The sequence below is a fragment of the Leucoraja erinacea genome, unplaced genomic scaffold (genome assembly GCF_028641065.1).
Source record: "Leucoraja erinacea ecotype New England unplaced genomic scaffold, Leri_hhj_1 Leri_112S, whole genome shotgun sequence".
NCBI lineage: Eukaryota > Metazoa > Chordata > Chondrichthyes > Rajiformes > Rajidae > Leucoraja > Leucoraja erinaceus.
Genome location: NW_026575374.1, coordinates 222,501 through 243,944, shown reverse-complemented (window position 1 = coordinate 243,944; position 21,444 = coordinate 222,501). Strand labels below are relative to the sequence as shown.

Sequence of the window (21,444 nt, the reverse complement as noted above, 5' to 3'; positions counted from 1 at the left end):
ATCTACCCTGGAACTCATCGCCTCTTCTACGCCATACCTCCATTGCTTTTTATTCCTTGATTTACTTCTTTAGTTGTGAAAAAAATCTCCCGCTTCTTCAAATACCCTCGCCTCCACAACACGCTATGGGGAGAAAGTTCTAGAGATTCAACATTGCATGAAAAAATGTCATCCGGCCATTCTCTACACAGATGTAGGTTGACACGCTACTACAATGCATTATCATTGTGCCTAATCCCGAGGAAACGGATTTCCTTTATGGTCCATTAAGCAACTTAATTTAATTGGATGTGCAAAATGGAACCTGAAGTAAAATCAAATACCGCTAGAAATAATCAGCTGGACAGATGACGTCGAAGAAAGAGAACGTGTCAACTTCTCGGATTGATACCATATGCTAATTAGGGATAGATATTATCACGATTACCATTGGTTGAAATTTAAAATCATTTCTCTTTTATTCGGCTATGAAAGGCCAATCAGAAACAATAAGGATACAATTGACCAATTAAAAACGGTTCCAACTTCTATCTGTGACGACAATATAAAAAGGTCTTGATCCGAAAGGTTGCCTATTTCGTTCGCTCAATAGATGCTGCCTCACCCGCTGAGTTTCTCCAGCGTGTTTGGTCTACTGAAGATAAAAGGAGCTGCGACCGCAGATTTGCGTTCATTCCATTTCTGCGGAGAGCGAAAATATCAGGACGAGGTAAAACTAGCGGGAAAGGGCGCGCCAAATCTAAGCCGTTCCTCCTGAGCTGGCTTGCAATTCCCTGTTGGTCGAATCCATCGACTGTTACGGAAAGGTCACTATCAAATATACTAGAGGAGCTATAATCTTTGGTCACTATGCTGAGCGCATTGGTGCTGGCGCTCCGGTTTATTTAGCGGCGGTGCTCGAGTACCTGACAGCGGAGATTTTAGAACTGGCGGGGAACGCGGCTCGCGACAACAAGAAGACCAGGATCATCCCCCGCCACCTACAGCTTGCCATCCGCAACGATGAGGAACTCAACAAGCTGTTGGGTGGGGTCACCATTGCCCAGGGTGGTGTTCTGCCCAATATCCAAGCTGTACTGCCCAAGAAAACCGGCCAACAGAGTAAAGTTTATGTCTAAATGACATCAACATAATTCAACTGTGTACAAAAGTCTGGAATTATCTGCCTCAGATGGCAGTGGAGGCCGGTTCTCTGGATGCTTTCAAAGAGAGCTAGAGCTCTAAAAAAATAGGGCTCTTGGGGAGAAGGCAGGAAAACTGATTGGGGATGAGCAGCCAATCACATTAAATGGCGGTGCTGGCTCGAGGGCCGAAACTCAGTCTAAGGCTCTTTCAAGAGCCACTAAACCTATCCCTAAAGAGTCATGGTACACAAAATTGCTGGAGAAACTCAGCGGGTGCAGCAGCATCTATGGAGTGAAGAAAATAGGCGACGTTTCGGGCCGAAACCCTTCTTCAGACTGATGAGGGGTGGGAGGGGAGAAGGAAGGAAAAAGGGGAGGAGGAAGAGCCCGAGGGCGGGGAGGGGGGGGGGTGATGGGAGGAGACAGCTCGAGGGTTAAGGAAGGGGAGGAGACAGCAAGGGCTAGCAAAATTGGGATAATTCAACATTCATGCCATCAGGATGCAAGCTGCCCAGGCGGAATATGAGGTGCTGTTCCTCCAATTTCTGGTGTTGCTCACTCTGGCAATGGAGGAGACCCAGGACAGAGAGGTCGGATTGGGAATGTGAGGGGGAGTTGAAGTGCTGAGCCACCGGGAGTTCGGTGAGACCAAGCGTAGGTTGGGCGATCGTTTCACCGAACACCTCCGCTCGGTCCGCAATAACCAACCTGACCTCCCGGTGGCTCAGCACTTCAACTCTCCCTCCCCCTCCCACTCCAGTTAGAGTTAGCTCATTGGGCTAAGGGAATCGAGGGATACGGGGAAAAAGCTGGAACAGGCTATGATTTTGGATATTAAGCCATGATCGTATTGAATGGCGGAGCTGGCCCAAAGTGCTGAATGGCCTACTCCTGCATCTATTTTCTATGTTTCCATAAGGTGTGTAACTAAGTGACTCAACCACACGTTAAGGTACAACACATTTTTATTAAAGCACTCATAGCATTGGATCTACAGTACATTTCAGCTCCGAGCTGTTACATCTACTGCCTGATGTAGGCAGGCTCTAACTATTATAAAACATGTACTTGGTGGGGCTACTACTAACAAACACTATGATTCGCTTATATGCAATAGCCAATCTACATCTCTTCTTGTTGGAAATAAAGAAACGGCAGTGGCTTAAACAATATAAAGAAATGTTAACAATATACTAGCAAAGTTACACATAATCCCCATATCTAACGGGCGGCCGCCAAACCCGTCCAGCCCTCGTGTGGTAAGAGGCCGCCTCACCTCCTTTCGCTGGAGAACAGACTGGGGAGGGGAGTGGTGGCACAACCAGTAAACCGACGGGCCCGGTGGGAGATGACCTTGGTGAGCCAGGTGCCAACCGACGCGGGGAACCCGTGGTAGAAGCAACGGTTGGAGGTGGGGAAGCTGGACCAACTGAGAATTCGAACACAAGAGGCGGTACATCAGGACATTGAGTCGGAGGACGCGGTTCCTTCACTGGGAGGATGTGTTCATGGTTGCGTCTGTAGATGACTCCGTCCACTTCGATCAGGTATGAACGTGGCTCTATGGAAGGGCCGTGAATGTGTCCCAATCATGAATGACTGTCAAGTCAAACTGAAATAAAAGAACAGGTGCAGAGAAATGCTAAATTGAAATCACGAGACAGTAATTAAAGTGGGCGGAACCCCAGCCTGCCGAGTTCTGCCTGGTGGTCAAAAGGGCACACAGCACCAGAAGCCAGTGAAGAAGATAGAAGAGACTTGCGGGCGGCAAAGCTTGAACAGTAAATCGAAAGGACTGTCCGAAAAGACTGTTGCGATAGCCAGAAAAGGCAAGCAGGACTGATTATCTACAGACCCGATTGGCAGCCGGTTTTTCACCTGGTAAAACCTGGTAAAACTGCTAAAACTGCTAAAGACTAATCTTCCAAAATAAACGGAGGAGAAAATAAAAGGTGGAAAAGAAGTGTTTGGTCTGAGTGAATCCAGTTCATCATTTCGGGGTAGATAAATCAAATCCCTTTCAAGCGGGGAATCTGCAAAAACAGAAGACTTGACAGTGAAAAACGGTTGTGAACAGGAGATCTGGAAACCGGGAAAAGAGACAGTTAAGTCAAGATAAAACATGGCTGATGAAGTTACTGGAAAGTCAGCTGAGCAGCTCAAGGTGGAGAGGACAACAGCAAAACGGGCATTCTCTCGCCTTGTTAACAGCATCATTAGGAACCATGAAGAAATGTCTGAAGAGGAGCTCAGGAACAATTTCAACAAACTTGTGCAGGAGGCCGAAAAAGTCCTGGAAGCCAATGACGATGTGGAGGCTGGACTCATTGCAGAGCTGGAGTCGGAGCTGGACGCAGATGAGGAAACTGTTAACTGAACAGCAAAAAGCCGACCTGACAAAGACTGCAAAGGAGTGTGAGTCGAAACTAAAAAAGGTCAAAGGGCTAATCCAGGACACTCTATGGGCAAACTTTGGAAATGTTGAATTATCCACCTCACTACAGACAGCAGATGGTGCATGTGAACTTGCTGCTGCCACCGCACCATCAAATAGCAACCAAGAAGCATATAAATTCATGCTTAACCACCTGCAGAAACTGGTAGAGACTGCAAAGGAGACGTACAGTCGGTGGAAACGTTGGGTCCCTCTGGATGGGCAAGAGAGCTTCCAGAAACACCTAAAAACACTCGAGCTTCTCGTCCCCAAGCTGGTTTCCAGGAAGGCTGACTTCATACAGGCAAGAATAAAGAAGGACGCTGAAGGATTAGCACAAGCGGCGAATGCTTTCAATTATCCTTCACCAGTCATCAGACTGAGACCCACAGCCCTTCCTACGTTTACTGGAAACAAGTGTGACTTTTATAGATGGAGGAAGGATTGGGAAGCACCGTAAAAGCAAGGTGAACCCACTGGATCAAATGAGGTGAAGAAGGTTCAATTGCTGGACAGTCTGGAGGACAAACTTACAAGAGACCTCCACCTCACAAGTTATAACACTGCAGATGATATCTTTCGTGTCCTAGAGAACCGGTTTGGAAATCAAACAGCTATTGCTATTGAGATAGTGGAGGAGCTTCAGAGAATCCCACCTGTCAGAGGACATCAGCCACGTAAAATAGTGGAATTAATTCAAGCTGTGGAAAAGGCGCTTAAGGACTTGAGCGATCTCAGAGACACAGGCGCTATTAAAAATCCACTGTTGACAAAATCAATTGAAACCAAGCTTCCAGAAACCCTCAAGAAGGAATGGCTGGTTTATGTAGCTGACAAGAGGAATGCTGTGGCATCAGAGAAACGGTTTGACAGTCTCTTGTCATTTCTCAAAGAGCAGGAGAGCATATACGAACAGCTCGAGCAACTGAGGGACGAGGAGCCGAGCAGAAAGGAAACTCGGACTGAACCAAGACATGCCAGAACCAAGTCTACCAAGTCAGGAAATGACCACACAAGTTGTGTAGTCTGTGGGGACGAAAAGCATAAAAGGAAGCTGTACTTTTGCAAGCAGTTTCGAGGGCTAAAGCTGACAGAGAAAAGAGCTGCAGTAAAGAAGTTGGGAGCATGCAAAAAGTGTCTTGAAGTTCATGATGATGGTTCATACTGCAAACCTGCATATCTGTGTAAAAATCAAATCTGCAAGGATGAACAGACTCCTGAGCATCATTTTTATCTGTGCCCCAATTATGAAATAAGGAAAAGCAGTGTGGATCAGAGAAGGAGTAAATTTGGTCCAGGGGAAGATAAAGGCAAGAAGAAATATACAGTGGAGGAGTTTTTTTAGCAAACTTCCACCAGAGTTGGCAAAACAATGCCGAGATGTGTTCTCCAACACTGCATCAAGAGCCTTCAACACTGCAAAGCATCAGCCAAGCCTCCTAAAGGAAGGTGGACTGCAAGAGCATCCAGTGATTATGATGCTTCTGGAGGTCGTAGCAAATGCTGGACAAAAGGTTGGGACATTAATTGACTTGGCTTCAGATACCAACTACATAACTCACAAGGCTGCGAGTAGACTGAACCTTAGGAGTGAAGAAATCACGCTTATCGTCCATGGAGTTGGGGGGGATGAAGGTCCACGTAGAGACGAGGCGCTACCTTCTAAAGATCCGAGTCAAGACTCCCAAGGGCATACTCAAGTCGCACCAGTTAGTTTGTTATGGATTGGACAGCATTGCAGATGTTCACAAACATGTGACACCACAGCAGCTGCAAAAGTTATTTCCAGACGTCCCACTTGAGGAACTTGTGAGACCAAAAGAGATACATTTGCTCATAAGCCACAGAGAAGGTCAGCTAGCGCCTCAGAGGATTAGAACTGTTGGAGATCTCATTCTGTGGGATGGACCACTGGGAAAGACTGTTGGAGGTTGTCATCCTGAGCTGTTTGAGAAGCTTACCATGTCAGCCCACAACTCCAAAACACCCTTCGCTAGATCAATGAGAGCAGCTGCTTTAAAGTATGAGGAGCTCACCGACGCAGTCCCTGAGGAACTTTCACCAAACGGACAGGTCGCCGTCAAAGTCCAGAAGTCACGTACATCAACCGCCAATCGGGACTTCTTGGATTGGTGGAAGTGGGATAGCATTGGAGCAGCATGCGAGCCAAAGTACGGGGGTTGCCGCTGTGGAAACTGCCAGCCAGGAGGAAAAGAAATGACCCTTGCTGAAGAGAGAGAGCTCGAAGTGGTAAGGGAAGGCCTCACCTACGTAACAGGAGACCGTCACAGTAAAGACCCACATTGGCATGCTAGCTATCCTTGGTTGGAAGACCCAGCTTCTCTACAAAATAATAAAAGGACAGTGGAAGCCACATTTCTCAGGACGGAGAGGCAGCTATCCAGAGAACCTGAATGGAAAAGTGCCTACACAGCTCAGGTGCACGACATGGTGGACCGAAAGGCTGCAATCAAATTGTCCGAAGACATGATTGCAAACTGGAAGGGACCAGTGTGGTATGTGAGTCACCTTATTGCTCCAAACCCCCACTCTGTCACGACCCCAGTGAGACTAGTGTGGAACAGCAGCCAAAAGTGCAATGGTGTCAGCTTAAATGATTTGCTGATGAAAGGACCAGACGTCCTCAACCAAATTCGCACCGTCCTCCTCAGATTCAGAGGCGGAATCTATGCTGCTCTGGGAGACATAAAGAAGATGTATAACTCAGTCTGGTTGGAGGACCGTGAAGTACACTTACACAGATTCCTCTGGCGAGATTCCGAGGACGAGGAGCTGGGAGAGTATGCTATCACAAGAGTGAACATCGGAGACAAACCTGCGGGGTGCATTGCACAGTTGGCAATGCGTGAGACTGCTAATCTTCCTTCTTTTACCCACATCAAGGATGAGCAGCAAGTACTCCAGAAAGATAGCTATGTTGACGACATCCTCACATCTCACAACAGCCTCGACCAGTTGAGAATCATCACAGCAAATGTGGAACGAATCCTAAAAGCTGGTGGGTTTGAGCTCAAGCCTTGGGTTCTGTCTGGCCAAAGTGGGAGGAAGGAGGACAGTGATGCTTTAAAGAAAAGCAAAACAAAGACCATGATCCTACCAAACCAAATGCATGATGATGATAACAAGGCACTTGGTCTGGGCTACATTGTTGAAGAGGACATGCTCCACGTTATGGTGGGAATCAATTTCTCCAAGAGAAAGAAAAAGATGCGGCTTGGTCAAGGCCTTCTAAAAGAGCAAATCAAAACTCAGACGCCAAATCCCCTAACAAGAAGAGAGCTTCTCAGCCAGGTAGCAGGGCTATATGACCCCATCGGCATAGTGGCTCCTGTTAAGCAAAAGGGAGCGATTCTAGTACGCAGAGATGAGGACACGGCACTCTCAGATGGACTCGGGGATGATGCAATTAAGCTCTTTGAAGAGTACGGCCAACTTGGAAAAGTCAAGTTCGTCAGGGCACTGACTCCCTCTTGCTCTGCAACTGAACCCTTGGGAATCACCTTTTCTGACGGAAGTGAGCACACCTACGGGGCGGTGATGTACCTGAGATGGGATTCAGACCATGGCCCAATTGTCAGACTTGTGGAATCCAATGCCAAGTTAACTCCCTTGGACCACAGAGGAGACACTGTTAAAGCAGAGATGTGCGGAGCAGTGTTCGCCTCACGCTTAAAGAAGCATTTTGAGCTACACAGTCAAATCCAAGTGGAGAAGTGGTATCATCTTGTGGATAGCCAAACAATCCTTGGTGCAATACAGCGAGAAAGCTATGGATTTCAGACATTCTTCGCCAATCGGATTGGAGAGATTCAAACAAGCACCAACATTCAGGACTGGCAGTGGATTCCTGGCCCACAAAACATCGCTGATGTAATGACCAGAGGTGCCAGCCCTCAAGACCTTGATCAGTATTCGGAGTGGCAAAATGGACCGAAGTTCCTGGTGTTGCCTGTGAGTGAGTGGCCAATAAAATCAGCTAAAGAACTGGCTGCCACTGCCAGAGAGAACATCAACAAGTTACAGAAGAAAGCTTTTGTTGCAGCACTATCAAGAGCCAAAGTCGGGAACCAAGAACCCGAACCAACAAACCCAAAGAGACCACCTGCAGGGTCAGCTATTCAGAACCTTGTTGATGTCAAGCGGTTCAGCATTCTAACTCGACTGATAAAGACAGTCGCATGGAATTGGAGAGCAGCGAAGAGGTTTCTTGGCAAGAACAAAGCCCTAAACAATCCAAAGTGGGAGGCCATCTCTTTGACAGGAGTCATTACAGGAAGAGAACGTGAAAATGCTCTAAAATACATTTTTTGTGCTGCGCAATTGGGCACAACTTTCCCAAGCACCACAACAGATCGACTGGTAGCATATAAAGACCAAGTTCAAACCTAGACTTCAAAGTTTGACTTTAAAGCGTCGATCTCCCAAGTGGTTCTATTGGAAGATCGAGTGGGAGGTGTCAAGTCAAACTGAAATAAAAGAACAGGTGCAGAGAAATGCTAAATTGAAATCACAAGACAGTGATTAAAGTGGGCGGAACCCCAGCCTGCCGAATTCTGCCTGGTGATCAAAAGGGCACACAGCACCAGAAGCCAGTGAAGAAGACAGAAGAGACTTGCGGGCGGCAAAGCTTGAACAGTAAATCAAAAGGACTGTCCGAAAAGACTGTCGCGATAGCCAGAAAAGGCAAGCAGGACTGATTGTCTACAGACCCGATTGGCAGCCGGTAAGGACTGAACTCTAAATGGACTGAGCTGAAGACTGCAGCCCCAGAGACTCTGTTTAACCCTTTAATATCTGAGAAACTTGTCTGGCTAATGTGTTGATTGAGAAAGTTTGAAATATTGGTGGTGTTTGTTAACCAAGATGGCAGGGTGATGATAGTGTTTGTTGTCTATGTAAAGTGCATCCTGCTTCATTGTGGGGTTAAGGGCTAATGTGAGCTAATTTCTAATGCTTATATGCTATGTGTGGTGTTAGTTTAAATAATTGCACTTTAAAAAATATGATAAAATGTGTTAAAAAAAACAGTAAAGATTCATATGATATTAAGCTAAAAAATTGGTAACAGTAGTGGGCATTATCTGTATTTTTCATTTAATGAAATGTGAAAATTATTTAAAAAACCAAATGGCTGCTATGAGTTGGAATGTTAGATACATGTAATTTTCTGTTATTTATATTTAGTTACAGTATTGTGTATATTTTTTACCTTTGTGTCTAAAGGTTTTTCACCTGGTAAAGACTAAAATTGCTAAAACTGCTAAAGACTAATCTTCCAAAATAAAAGGAGGAGAAAATAAAAGGTGGGAAAGAAGTGTTTGGTCTGAGTGAATCCAGTTCATCATTTCGAGGTCGATAAATCAAATCCCTTTCAAGCGGGGAATCTGCAAAAACATTAGAAGACTTGACAATGACCCTTGTCGATTTGCAGACGAACCGCTTGTCCACGTGCAAGTGGCTTGCTGGACTTGCCGAAGAATCGTTTCTGAGTGTCCCGTTTAAGTTGTAGTTGCTTCTGCACCGCGGGAGGGGAACGAACATGCGGCTGCAGCAGCTGCTGAGAGACAGGCAGGGGAGCACGGGTTTGGCGAGACATTAGTCGCTCGGCTGGAGAGCCTAGGACGGGATCCCATGCAATGTTTCGTATATTGAGCAAGTCCAGGTATACATCGGCTTTGGCAAGGTAGGCTCTTTCCATGAGTTGTTTGGCACTCCGAACAGCCCGTTCGGCCAGTCCATTGGACTGCGGGAACTCGGGGCTGCTGGTAATGTGTTGGAAGTTCCATCGTTCAGCAAAGTTCTTAAATGCTTGGCTGGTGAAGATATAGATATGCCATTTATTGTCACTATACATGTACAGTGAAACTGAAAGCTGCTCGTACTCAGTGCATACATACAATTTTACACAAAAAACAAGAAACAGAAAAACAAAACAGAAGGGAGATGGGAGGGGGGAATAGGTGCACAAATTCTACGGCGCTACATACATATATACATATATACAGATGGAAGTCCGTGTTGGGCGGGTGTAGTCAGTGCATGTGTGGATTTGAATTTATGGTAGATATAATTCTCGGGAAGCAGCTATTCCTGAGTCTGTTTGTGAATTCCCTGCCATTATCAGATTGAATATGCGCAGGGGAGCTATGCACGGAGAGGTGTCGTTGTAGCTGCTTCTGAGGAAATGGTCTGCAGTAGGTCTATTTCGAACCAGCCCAAGTAAGATTCGACAAGAACCAGATAATGATATCGTCAGACGGAAAGCGGAGAATCTGATCCCAGCGGCAGAGAACACCCAGTGACCAGCACCCACTGTGAGTCCCCATCGCACCGTCAGCTCCTCACTGGCTCCTGCCAACCCTTCCCCATGATACCCCCCTCCCTCCCACAACCCCCATCTTTTCTCCAAGCTCTCTCCTCCCTCCGCCCACACACCCCTCCTCCCCTCAATGGCGTAGGGGATGGCACCAAACAGAAAGCACAGAAACTGATCCTGGTACAGAACAGCTGCTGTGAGTCCCCATCACATGGTCAGCTCCTCGCTGGCTACTCCCCCCCCCCCCCCCCTCCCCTTGATACCCTCTGTGATGTAAATGCCAGCGCCTCTTGAGGCCAGGAGTAGATCCTGGCGAGTGTGCCTGTGCCTCGTGACTGAGTTCAAGTGACTTGCTAGAAGTTTCTGTTAGTGGTTGGAAATAAATTATTTTTACCAGATGTCAGACGTGTATTCATTGTGCTAGTCGCAACAGGGTCATACTGAAGACATTACATGGTGTCAGAAGTGAAGATGGAGGGACTTAAGCCACCGGGGCTACTCTCCACGGAAGAATGAGCGACTGTGGGCCAATAAAGAAGAAGAAAGCTCGGAGCTGAGAATGATCAACCAGTCCCAATACTTGGTCAAAGGAAAGAGCCAAAAAATGTTTGAAATGAAAGCAGGTCACAGTCCAAGTCAAAGAGCAAGATGAAAGAGTTTAAATATTTAGAAGTTACAAAATGGATTCTGCTGTAAATTTAGAAGCAATATAACATGAATGCCTAATGTTTCTCCTACTACACTTGTGAGGGTTCTGTACAATAGCATGAATGTTTTCGCCTTTCTTCTACAACACTAACAAGATTACAGCACAATAACATAAATGTTTTTCTCTATGATATAAACAATCAGATAAATGTTCAGACAATTTGTTCCTACCCTTTACTCTACAGATTGTAATGTACAAAAAATAAATCAACAAGGCCCACACATGGTCTTATCTTTCCTCTATTGGAAGAACCTGTTAATCTTCTGGTTTGAAGTAAAATCAAACCTTAACATTGGCGTAGTCGGCAGGATATTGCAGGAAACTATATCTGAAGACTGAGTAAGAGGCTACAGTTCAGCCAGGATCTCGAAGGGAGTGGAAAGCGTGCTATCGTATCCCTTGAGTCTGAACTGCTGAGAATGCCCGGGAACACTGTGGTCCTTCATCCAAAGTTAATCTGGTTCCCTGCCAAGATCCTTAACAAATAACATGAGGTAAGAAACTTTTGTTGATTGAGCAGCTCAGACTTGGGAACTCCGGGAGTGCCATGTGGGTCAAGATTGCAGACAAGATATTAGAGAGCTCGGTACCTGTATTTTCGATTGATCAGGTCAGATTACATGTGGTCTGTTGAAATTAATGGGCGAGATAATCATAGTGTCGAATGATAGGGTGAGATAGTCATTGTTTATAGAGTTGAAGGACAGGCTCTGGGTTAGAGTGATGTGGGACCTTCGGTACAGTATATGTGTTATTTGTATCCAGGAAAACGTAAATATTACATCATGAATAGGTTTTAAAAGGAGAATATCATTGGCCAACATAATATTAAATGATTGGTATGCAAAAATGGAAACCTAAGAAAATATCCCCGGGGATATCCCCAGGGTTGCCATGCAGTCTGGCATGGCAACCCTGTTTACAGAGAAAGGGGGATGAGGAACAATTTCTGGGAGAGAAACAAAATTGGAAATGGTGTAGACCACTGGCCACCAGTCACTAACAGCAGGAGATACCCTACTAAGATCCCGTGAAGATGAAGGGGCTCCGGTACTGAAAAAACTGAAAAGGAAGATGAGAAAGAAGGGAGAGGGCTTAATGCAGAAGAGGAAGAGCAGTGATGAATCCAGCAGAGAGAGAGATAGTTAAACAACACAGAGCACCAGAGAAAGAGAAACAGCAGATAAATCAAAGAAGTCTGAAAAGGGAAAAAGCAAGATGTCAAACTGGTGCCTTTCGAGGCACTGTACCACTAGAATCGTGGCTGCTCACTGCTCTAAGAACTTTAACATTTTGCAGCCAATAGTCGGTACAGTTTAAAACAAACTTGAAACAACAGACCCATTTGCAAATACAGAGCTCATCTCCCTGATGGAGAGAGAGTAACCAGGCAAGTGTGAGGTGTGGCAAGACCCTGAATGACAGGGAATCAGACCAATCCCATTGTAAAACATATCAGCCGAACCACCCTTAAACAGATGTGGACTTTTCTGGGCTTGGTTAATTTCTACTGGCAGTGGATACAGTAAACCTCTGCTGCTCATGTCTGTGCCAATGCACCGCAGCAATTCTCTCTCACTCCACCAATAAGACAACTTTTGCAACTTAAAAACACGCTGTGACTGCGCTAGCTACTGCACTCCTTAGCCCCCTCAGTCCAACTGGCCACTATTAAGTGCAATGATTAAGTGCAATGCCCATACAAGTGGCAACAATTAAGTCTCTGGGGGAATGCCCTAGCTGATATTACTGCCCACAAAGCAGATTACGAATTCTGCAATTGGTCCCCATGGAACCAAAGATTCTAGTAGACAGAATGGCTCTGTCGGACAAGGGAAAGTAAAAGTTCTGCCATGTAAAACAATCTTTGGAAACAAGGGGGCTGCGCCATTGACCCTCTGATGGGCCTCTGGCTCACCCCTCTCGGCCAAATTTGTGTACCTAATGCTTTTCTGCCCGTTCTCTTACACTATATACACTTCCTTAGGCATGCTCATGGAAGGGAAGGGAAGGGAATGTAGAATATAGTTTACACTTTGAAGCTTTAATGAAATGGCCCATATCTTAGAGGGAGGGGCAGTAGCAGCAAGAGTTAGAGAGTCGAGTGGGATATAACGGATATGTAAATGTGTGTTTTGGTTTGAGGCCGTTCATCAGTATGTGTCGCATTTATAAACCAAGTATGAACATTTTTGGGTGTATCAAAGTTTTAAGAGTTTGCATGATTTCCTTGAGGTGTGTATAACTTTTACTCTTGAGTGAGAATGTTATTGCTTTAAAGTGTGTGAATATCTGAGATTCAGTGTATTGAATGAGGTGTGGAAATTTGTGAGTGAATTTCACAGAGAAGAGGGTGTAGAGTGAGTGTGTAAAGGTTCGTTTTTACTTCAAACAGATAACAACACAAAATATAGTAATAAGCATTAAAATATTTATTTTGCACAGGTGGGTGTGGCAATAAACTCTTACAGTATGTAAAATGCAGACTATAGATTGACTCTATCCCCACACAAATAGGTAATGTTCAATCAGATATTTATACCCCAATAATGAGCAATTCAGCAATACTTTATCTTACAGAGCATTGTACAACCTCATGCCTGTTAGGATTGACAGGTTCTTCTGAGGGAGGAAAGGTTAGCCTATATAAGGTTATGCTGATGAAGCTATTTTTCTGCAGATCAAGCATTTGTTTTTTTTACCTTGTTGACGCACATTATAACCTTGAAGAGTAAAGAGTAGGAGCCAAGTGTCTGAACATTCTCTTGATTGGTTTTCTCTATGATATAAACATTCATGTATTTGTGCTGTTATCTCTCTAGTATTATGGAAGATGGGCGAAAACATTTTTGTTCTGATGCTGTAGCCTTGCTGGTGTAATAGAAGAAAGGTGCAAGCATTTTTGTTATAGTGCTGTAGCTTTGTTAGTGTAATATGAGAAAGGTTAATCATCAATTTTATTGATTCTAAATCTACAGCTGAATCAATGTTGTAACTTTTAAATCTTTAAACTTTCTCAAGTGAGTTTAAGGATTGTTACTTGTTTGTGGAACCGGTTCTGGGTGAATGTTGAATTAATCCTATAATTCAGATGAAATTGGATGTCATTGAATGTGCTTGGTCATTTACATTATAAATCTTTGTAGCCATGTGTTTTAAAAGGTAGTGCCTCTTTATGAAGTTGCAGTTGTGCGGGGGTGGAGCCGCACACAGTTATTTTCTTTTCCTTTGCTCTTTGGAAATGCATTGGTTATCTATGTGAAAGTTAACTGTTTATTGTCTGTCTTCTCAACTTTTAATAACAGGGGATGTGGCTCAGCAAAGAGACTGTTCATTTTCTTTGCTGCGTAACCTGGCAATAGGATTGGTGACCTTGTCGGTGTTTTAAGTTTGATTTCTTCCTATTTCTTACCTTTTGAATTGAATCCAAGAGAGATCTGAATTGCACACTGGCCATGTGTAATTCAGATTGAGGTGTTGGATGAGAATTGGAAATGCCTTTATCTCAGAAAATAATCTGTTAATTTGAAATTGTGAATTTGGGGAGATTGAAAGAATTGGGGATAATTTTTAAATTATTATTCTTTATAATGACCTATTTTTTAAGGGTCTGCCTTGTAAGTAGTTAAAGACTTTAAGTAAAGCTTTGGCTGAGATTGGACAGGACCTGTGTGATGAATTAATTACATAAGCACAGCAATTGACCCAAATCTTGTCAGTCTTACAGAAACCACATAAATGCAGAAACCACTATCAGCTAACCATAACTGCGAATCCTTACAACCAGGAGATCACAAACTGATAAGAAATTCCACCTCTCCCCCTACCCCTCTCTCCCCACTCTCTCCCCCTCTCCCCCTCCCCCTCTCTCTCACACTGTTCCCTCTCCCTCCCCTACCCCATCTCCATCCTCCCCCCCCTCCCCCCCTCCCCTCTCCCCATCCACTCTCCTCCCGTACCCCACCCCTCTCTCCTCCCCTTCTCCATCTCCCTCTCCTCACCCCTCTCCCTCTCCCTGCCTGCAGTCATACACAATAATAATAAATAACATAACACACAATAAACACAAATTAACATCCACTACAATGAGTTCACCAAGCACCTCCTCACTGTGATGGAGGCAAAAGTCTTAATCTCTGTCTCTTCCCTCCTTGTTCTCCCTCTGCGCTGAGGTGATCCAGGCCGAAGATGCCGCCCTCCAATCCAGCGGACCTCCGAAGTGATGTCGCCACCGCCTCAGCTCCGATTCGGGCCGCTGCCGAAAGCTGGAACACCGCCTCGGCTAGTTGGGCCGCCACTGCCTCGGCTTCGAAGTCGGCCAGCCTCGCGTTGGTAAGTCCTGGCTCTGCCTCCAGAGCCTCGAGGTCGGTCGCAGTTGGAGGCTGCCAGCTCCGCCATTAGGCCTCAGCGCAGATGGACACGGAGACTGGGGATACGGCAAGAAAGGTCGCACCCCCCCCCCCCCCCCCCCCCCCCCCCCCCGAAGGAAGTCAAAAAAACATACCACACCCACCCCCCACACATACACAACTAAATAAACCGAAATAAACTGCAACAACGGGACAAAAGAAAAAAGAAAAGACAAACGGACTGCAGGCGAGACGCAGCTGCAAGGCAGGGCTGCCACTTCCCTATGGTCAACATGTCTTTATTGCAATAAACACTATTAGTGAAAATGCAATGTCTGTGTTATACTCCTATTCCACCAATCCCGAAAATGGGAAGGCGTAATGAATGGTGTTTTGTCTAAGACCTGAGAGCTATTAACAATAGTCCTTTAGTACCTGACACCAATATTATTCTGTCATCTATACCGGCCGAAGCCGACACCTTTACAGTAATTGACCAATGTTCAGCCTTCTTCTCCATACCACTACATAAAGACAGCCAGTCCTGTTTGCTTTTACCTACAAAGATCAACAATATATCTGGACTTCGCTACCCAAGGGTATAATGAAAGCCCAGTCATATATGCAGCAGGAGTGGAAAATAATCTAGAGCAATGTCAATTATCAGAGCGGTCTACTTTGATTGATGACCCTTTGGTAGCTTCTGTGACAGGTCCTGATTGTAAAGAAGGACGTTTTCTCCATCTTAAGTAAACTGCAGACAATGGATCTATGACTGCAGGGAACTAGATGCACATCGCATTCAGCCACGTTGCAGACTAAGCCCTCCAGAGTAGAATGGACTGCAGAAAGAGATCGGGCATTTAGAAATCTAAAGAACATTATGGTTACTGCTCTAGCTCTGGGATTGCCAAATTATAATAATCCCTTTCAACTCTATGTAAATGAATAAAAGGGGTTTGGCTCAAGAACATGGGGGGGGGGGGGAAAGACCAGTAGCCTAATATTCTGTGGCTTTACCAGCAGCAGTAAATGGCATGCCAGCCTGCTTATGAGCTGTAACGGCGAGGGCTACAATGATAGAAGTGTTAGCAGTGAACTCGCTGCTTTAGGGTAAACAAGCTTCCTTATCTGATTAGAATGTTGATTTGTGCCATATCCCTTTACGAGCTCCAGGACAGGTTGAAACTAAATTACAATCAGACACATGTATGCCTCCATTTCTGCAACTGATTAATTAGAGAAAATATTAAAAACTTTCTTACTATAATATGTATTGATCATAAAGGTCAACAAGGAGACACCTGTGCTGTAATAAGACGAGAGTGTTGCACCTATATCCCTGATGAATCCTCCAATATCACTCACCTTGCTACCAATATTTCCCAAGAAATTGAAAAGATCCGTAAGTTTGGCAGTGACATGCATGGGTACAATTAAGGAAATAGGAGCTGCTCGCCATTCAGTTGGTTTGGTGGACTCTATGCTACTGTGTTACATTACGGCTCTATCTTTTTATTAATCACCGCTCTGATTTTTATTGTTAAACTAGACCACGTGCAGACCCGTTCGGTCTGTTCCACCAATGCAGCCGTTCCCTAACCATAGCCCCCACGGGAGACGTGGTCCTCCAACTCAAGCCATTCCCGAACATAAGATTCCAGTACTCAGCAGTGCGGCTGTTTTTAAATGGCGTCTTTGAGGCGAGAGGCGGGCGCCACAGCCGATATGGTCGCTGGCCAGCAGGAGGTGACAAAATGAGTCAGTGGGGGGGGGGGGGGGGGGGGAGAGAGGGGGATTTTATTAAAAATGTATACATAAACACGACAAAATTTAATCAAGAGTGGATGAAAAGTGAAATCTCTACCAAAATGGAAACAATCTCTGAGTTTCTGCTTCTGGTGTTGGCGTAGCAACGAATCAAAGGTTGGCACCCACAAGTCAGGCAGAAACACACACACACACACACACACGCACACACACACACACACACACACACACACGCACACGCACACGCACACGCCCACACCCACACACACATATTTAATATTATATCTATATTAGTAAAACTCTGATCTTGACCGCTTTTCGCCCAGTGTGCTGTGATTTCCGACAGAACGCCACCACCTACGGCTGTCATTTTTGGCCACCTCGCTCAGAGCCTCCCTCTGCCTTATGGCTGTGGAGGATTTTTCCCATCAATGACAAATCAGAGAGATATTATTTTTTTTTCAATTCACCATTCTCTCTGCTGCCCTTGCTGGAGGGAGGGGGAGGGACTATAAAACCAGGAAGTGGTGTGCCTCACTCAGTCTCTGCAAGATGGATGAAGCCAAGGGTCACGTCTCTCTGAGCTCTGAATAACACTGAACAAATGTCGACACAACTGTGAGTCCCCTTAATTTGGATTGAAAATGAAAATATGGTTTGTTTGAAGTAAAAATGCACTGCCTGCAGATGGTTGTTTGGGTGCTTTGGCTTGAAGTTGAAAGGCACTACTCACTGCAAATGGTGGCTTGGGTGCTCTGGCTTGAAGTTGAAAGACACTACTTACTGCAAGTGATGGCTTGGGTGCTTTGGCTTGAAGTTGAAAGGCACTACTTACTGCAAATGGTGGCACTAAGGTTGAAAGGCACTACTTACTGCAAATGGTGGCGTGGTACATTGGTTTGAATTTGAAAGGCGCTACTGAGTGCAATTGGTGGCATGAAGTTGAAAGACACTACTTACTGCAAATGGTGGCTTGGGAGCTTTGGTTTCAAGTTGAAAGGCACTACTTGCTGCAAATGGCGGCATGAAGTTGAAAAGCAATACTTACTGCAAATGGTGGCTTGGGTGCTTTGGCTTGAAGTTAATAGGCACTACTTACTGCAAATGGTGGCTTGGGAGTTTTGGCTTGAAGTTGAAAGGCACTACTTACTGCAAATGCTGGCTTGGGTGCTTTGGGTTTTATTTGAAAGGCACTACTTACTGCAAATGGTTGCTTGGGTGCTTTGGCTTGAAGTTGAAAGGCATTACTTAATGCAAATGGTAGTGTGGGTGCATTGGCTTGAAATTGAAAGGCACTACTTACTGCAAATGGTGGCATTTAGTTGAAAGGCACTACTTACTGCAAATGGTGGCTTTGGGTGCTTTGGCTTATAGTTGAAAGGCACAACTTACTGCAAATGGTGGCTTGGGTGTTTTGGCTTGAGGTTGAAAGTCACTACTTACTGCAAATTGTCGCTTGGGTACTTTAGCTTGAAGTTGAAAGGAACTACTTACTGCAAATGGCGGCTAGGGTGCTTTGGCTTGAAGTTAAAAGGCACTACTGCAAATGCACTTCCTGTTTGCACTCTATATTGATTTTAGATAAAACGCGACCACTTGTGGCTGTGATTTTTGGCCATCTTACTCAGTCGCCCTACACAGATCAATGAAAAATAAAAGTGTTATTAGTGTTTAAAAAATGTTGAGTCTCTCTTCTGTCAATCACACCATGAAAACCACACCTTTTCCGGTGGGAGGGGTTATAAAACCCAGAAGTATGGGTGTGGCTCAGTCTCTGCATGATGGGGGAGGGAGAGGTCACGACTCTGTCTGAGCTGTGAATCAACTGAACACACTGAATGTCTACTGAACTGTGAGTTTGGTGTTTTGTGTGGTTTTATGGTGGTTTCACCCTGCATGGAATGGTATGAAGCTGCTTTTGAATTTGGTGACTTTGCATCCTGCTTGAAGTGGAATGAAAGTGCACTTGAATTTGGTGGCCTTGCATCCTGCTTGAAGTGGTATGAAACTGCACTGAATTTGGTGGCCTTGCACCCTGCTGAAAATGGTATGAAACTGTACTTGAATTTGGTGGCCTTGCAACCTGCTTTAAGGGGTATGAAACTGCACTTTAATTTGGTGGCCTTGCACCCTGCCTGAAGTGGTTGGATACTGCACTTGAATTTGGTGGCCTTGCACCCTGCTTGAAATGGTAGGAACATGGATTTGAATTTGGTGGCCTTGCACCCTGCTTGAAATGGTAGGAACATGGATTTGAATTTGGTGGCCTTGCACCCTGCTTGAAAAGGAATTTCAAGGAATAGTCATGAGTCAACTGCCAGCCCACCAACCGTGAGTGAGCTGCCACCAGATCAGGCTTGAGGGACTGAGCTGCCACCCCAAGAACCCATACCACCACTCCAGACAGTCCCCTCACGGGCCACCAATATTGGAATTGGTGGAGAGGTGGAATATTGCGTCGGGGGGACCAGCCCTCCCGTGTGAACATGGGACCCAATGGGTCCCACTTAGTCTAGTATTTTGTAAATAGTTGGGTCCCAGCAGTGAGCCTTGCGGTACCCCACTAGTCACTGCCTGCCATTCTGAAAAGGACTCGTTTACTCCAACTCTTTGCTTCCTGTTTGCCAGCCAGTTCTCTATCCACATAAATACTGAACCCCCAATACCATGTGCTTTAAGTTTGTATACTAATCTCTTATGTGGGACCTTGGCAAAAACCTACTGAAAATCCAGATACAACACATCCACTGGTTCTCGCTTATCCACTCTACTAGTTACATCCTCGAAAAATTCTATAAGATTCGTCAGATATGAGTTACCTATCATAAATCCATGCTGACTTTGTCCAATGATTTCACCACTTTCCAAATGTGCTGATATCCCATCTTTAATAACTGACTAGCAGTTTCCCCACTACCGATGTTAGACTAACTGGTCTGTAATTCCCCGCTTTCTCTCTCCCTCCCTTTTGAAAAAGTGGGGTTACACTTTGAAGCTACCCTCCAATCTTCAGGAACTACTCCAGAATCTAAAGAGATTTGAAAAATTATTACGAATGCATCCACTATTTCTGGGGCTACTTCCTTAAGTATTTTGGGATACAGCCTATCTGGCCCTGGGGATTTATTGGCCTTTAATCCATTCAATTTACCTAATACCACGTCCCGGCTAACCTGGATTTCACTCAGTTCCTCCATCTCATTTGACCCCCGGACCCCTGCTATTTCTGGCAGATTATTTATGTCTTCCTTAGTGAAGACAGAACCAAAGTAGTTATTCAATTGGTCTGCCATCACCTTGTTCCCCATGATCAATTCATCTGTTTCTGACTGCAAGAGACCTACATTTATTTTAACTAATCTTTTTCTCTTCACATATCTATAAAAGCTTTTGCAGTTTTTATGTTCCCTACCAGTTTTCTTTCATAATCTATTTTCCCTTTCCTAATTAAGCCCTTTGTTCTCCTCTGCTGGACTCTGAATTTCTCCCAGTCCTCTGGTTGGCTGCTTTTTCTGGCTAAATTGTAAGCTTCATCTTTTGTTTTGATACTATCCCTGATTTCCCTTGTCATCCAAGGATGCACTATCTTCCCTGATTTATTATTTTGCAATACTGGGATGAACAATTGTTGTAGTTCATCCATGCAGCCTTTTAACGCCTTCCATTGCATATCCACCGTCAACTCTTTAAGAATCAATTGCCAGGCTAGCTTGGCCAATTCACGTCTCATACCCTCAAAGTTACCTTGCTTTAAGTTCAGAACCCTTGTTTCTGAATTAATTGTGTCACTCTCCATCGTAATGAAGAACTCAACCATATTATGGTCACTCTTGCCCAAGGGGCCACACACAACAAGACTGCTAACTAACCCTTCCTCATTACTCAATACCCAGTCTAGAATAGCCTGCTCTCTCGTTGGTTCCTCTATATGTTGGTTTCGAAAACCATCCCACATACATTCCAAGAAATTCTCTTCCTCAGCACCCCTGCCAATTTGATTCACCCAATCTATATGTAGATTGAAGTCACCCATTATAACGGTTTTACCTTTGTTGCACACATTTCTAATTTCCTGTTTAATGCCATCCCCAACTACTACTGTTAGGTGGCCTGTACACAACTCGCACAAGCATTTTCTGCCCCTTAGTGTTTCGCAGCTCTACCCATATTGATTCCACATCCCCCAAGCTAATGTCCTTCCTTTCTATTGTGTTAATCTCTCTAACCAGCAATGCTACCCCACCTCCTTTTCCTTTCTGTCTATCCCTCCTGAATATTGAATATCCCAGGATGTTCAGCTCCCAGCCTTGATCACCCTGGAGCCATGTCTCCGTGACCCCAATTGTATCATAGTCATTAATAGCTAGCTGCACATTCAACTAATTCACCTTATTACGAATGCTCCTTATATTGAGACACAAAGCCTTAAGGCTTGTTTTTACAACACTCTTACCCGTTATACAATTATGATGAAAAATAGCCCTTTTTGATTTTTGCACTGGATTTGTCTGCCTTTGACATGGCCTTGGACTTCCTGCTAGACTTGTGCCATCATCAGGAGAGAATGCTGCACTTACATACCAGATACCAGTGAAAACATTACAAACCTGGTAGCCCACATGCGACAATTGGTTGAGGCCTTGAATAAAGTTGGTAAACAGTTGCACGATGATGCCTCGGAGAGCACATTGTGGAACCGGTGGTCTTGGGGGTTCAGAGTT

The 21,444-nt window shown here is 45.0% G+C and overlaps 1 pseudogene; it reads left to right on the top strand.

The window, feature by feature from the left end:
- LOC129715338 (uncharacterized) overlaps nucleotides 1–21,444 on the top strand; it is a 126,095-nt pseudogene that overhangs the window by 24,830 nt on the left and 79,821 nt on the right.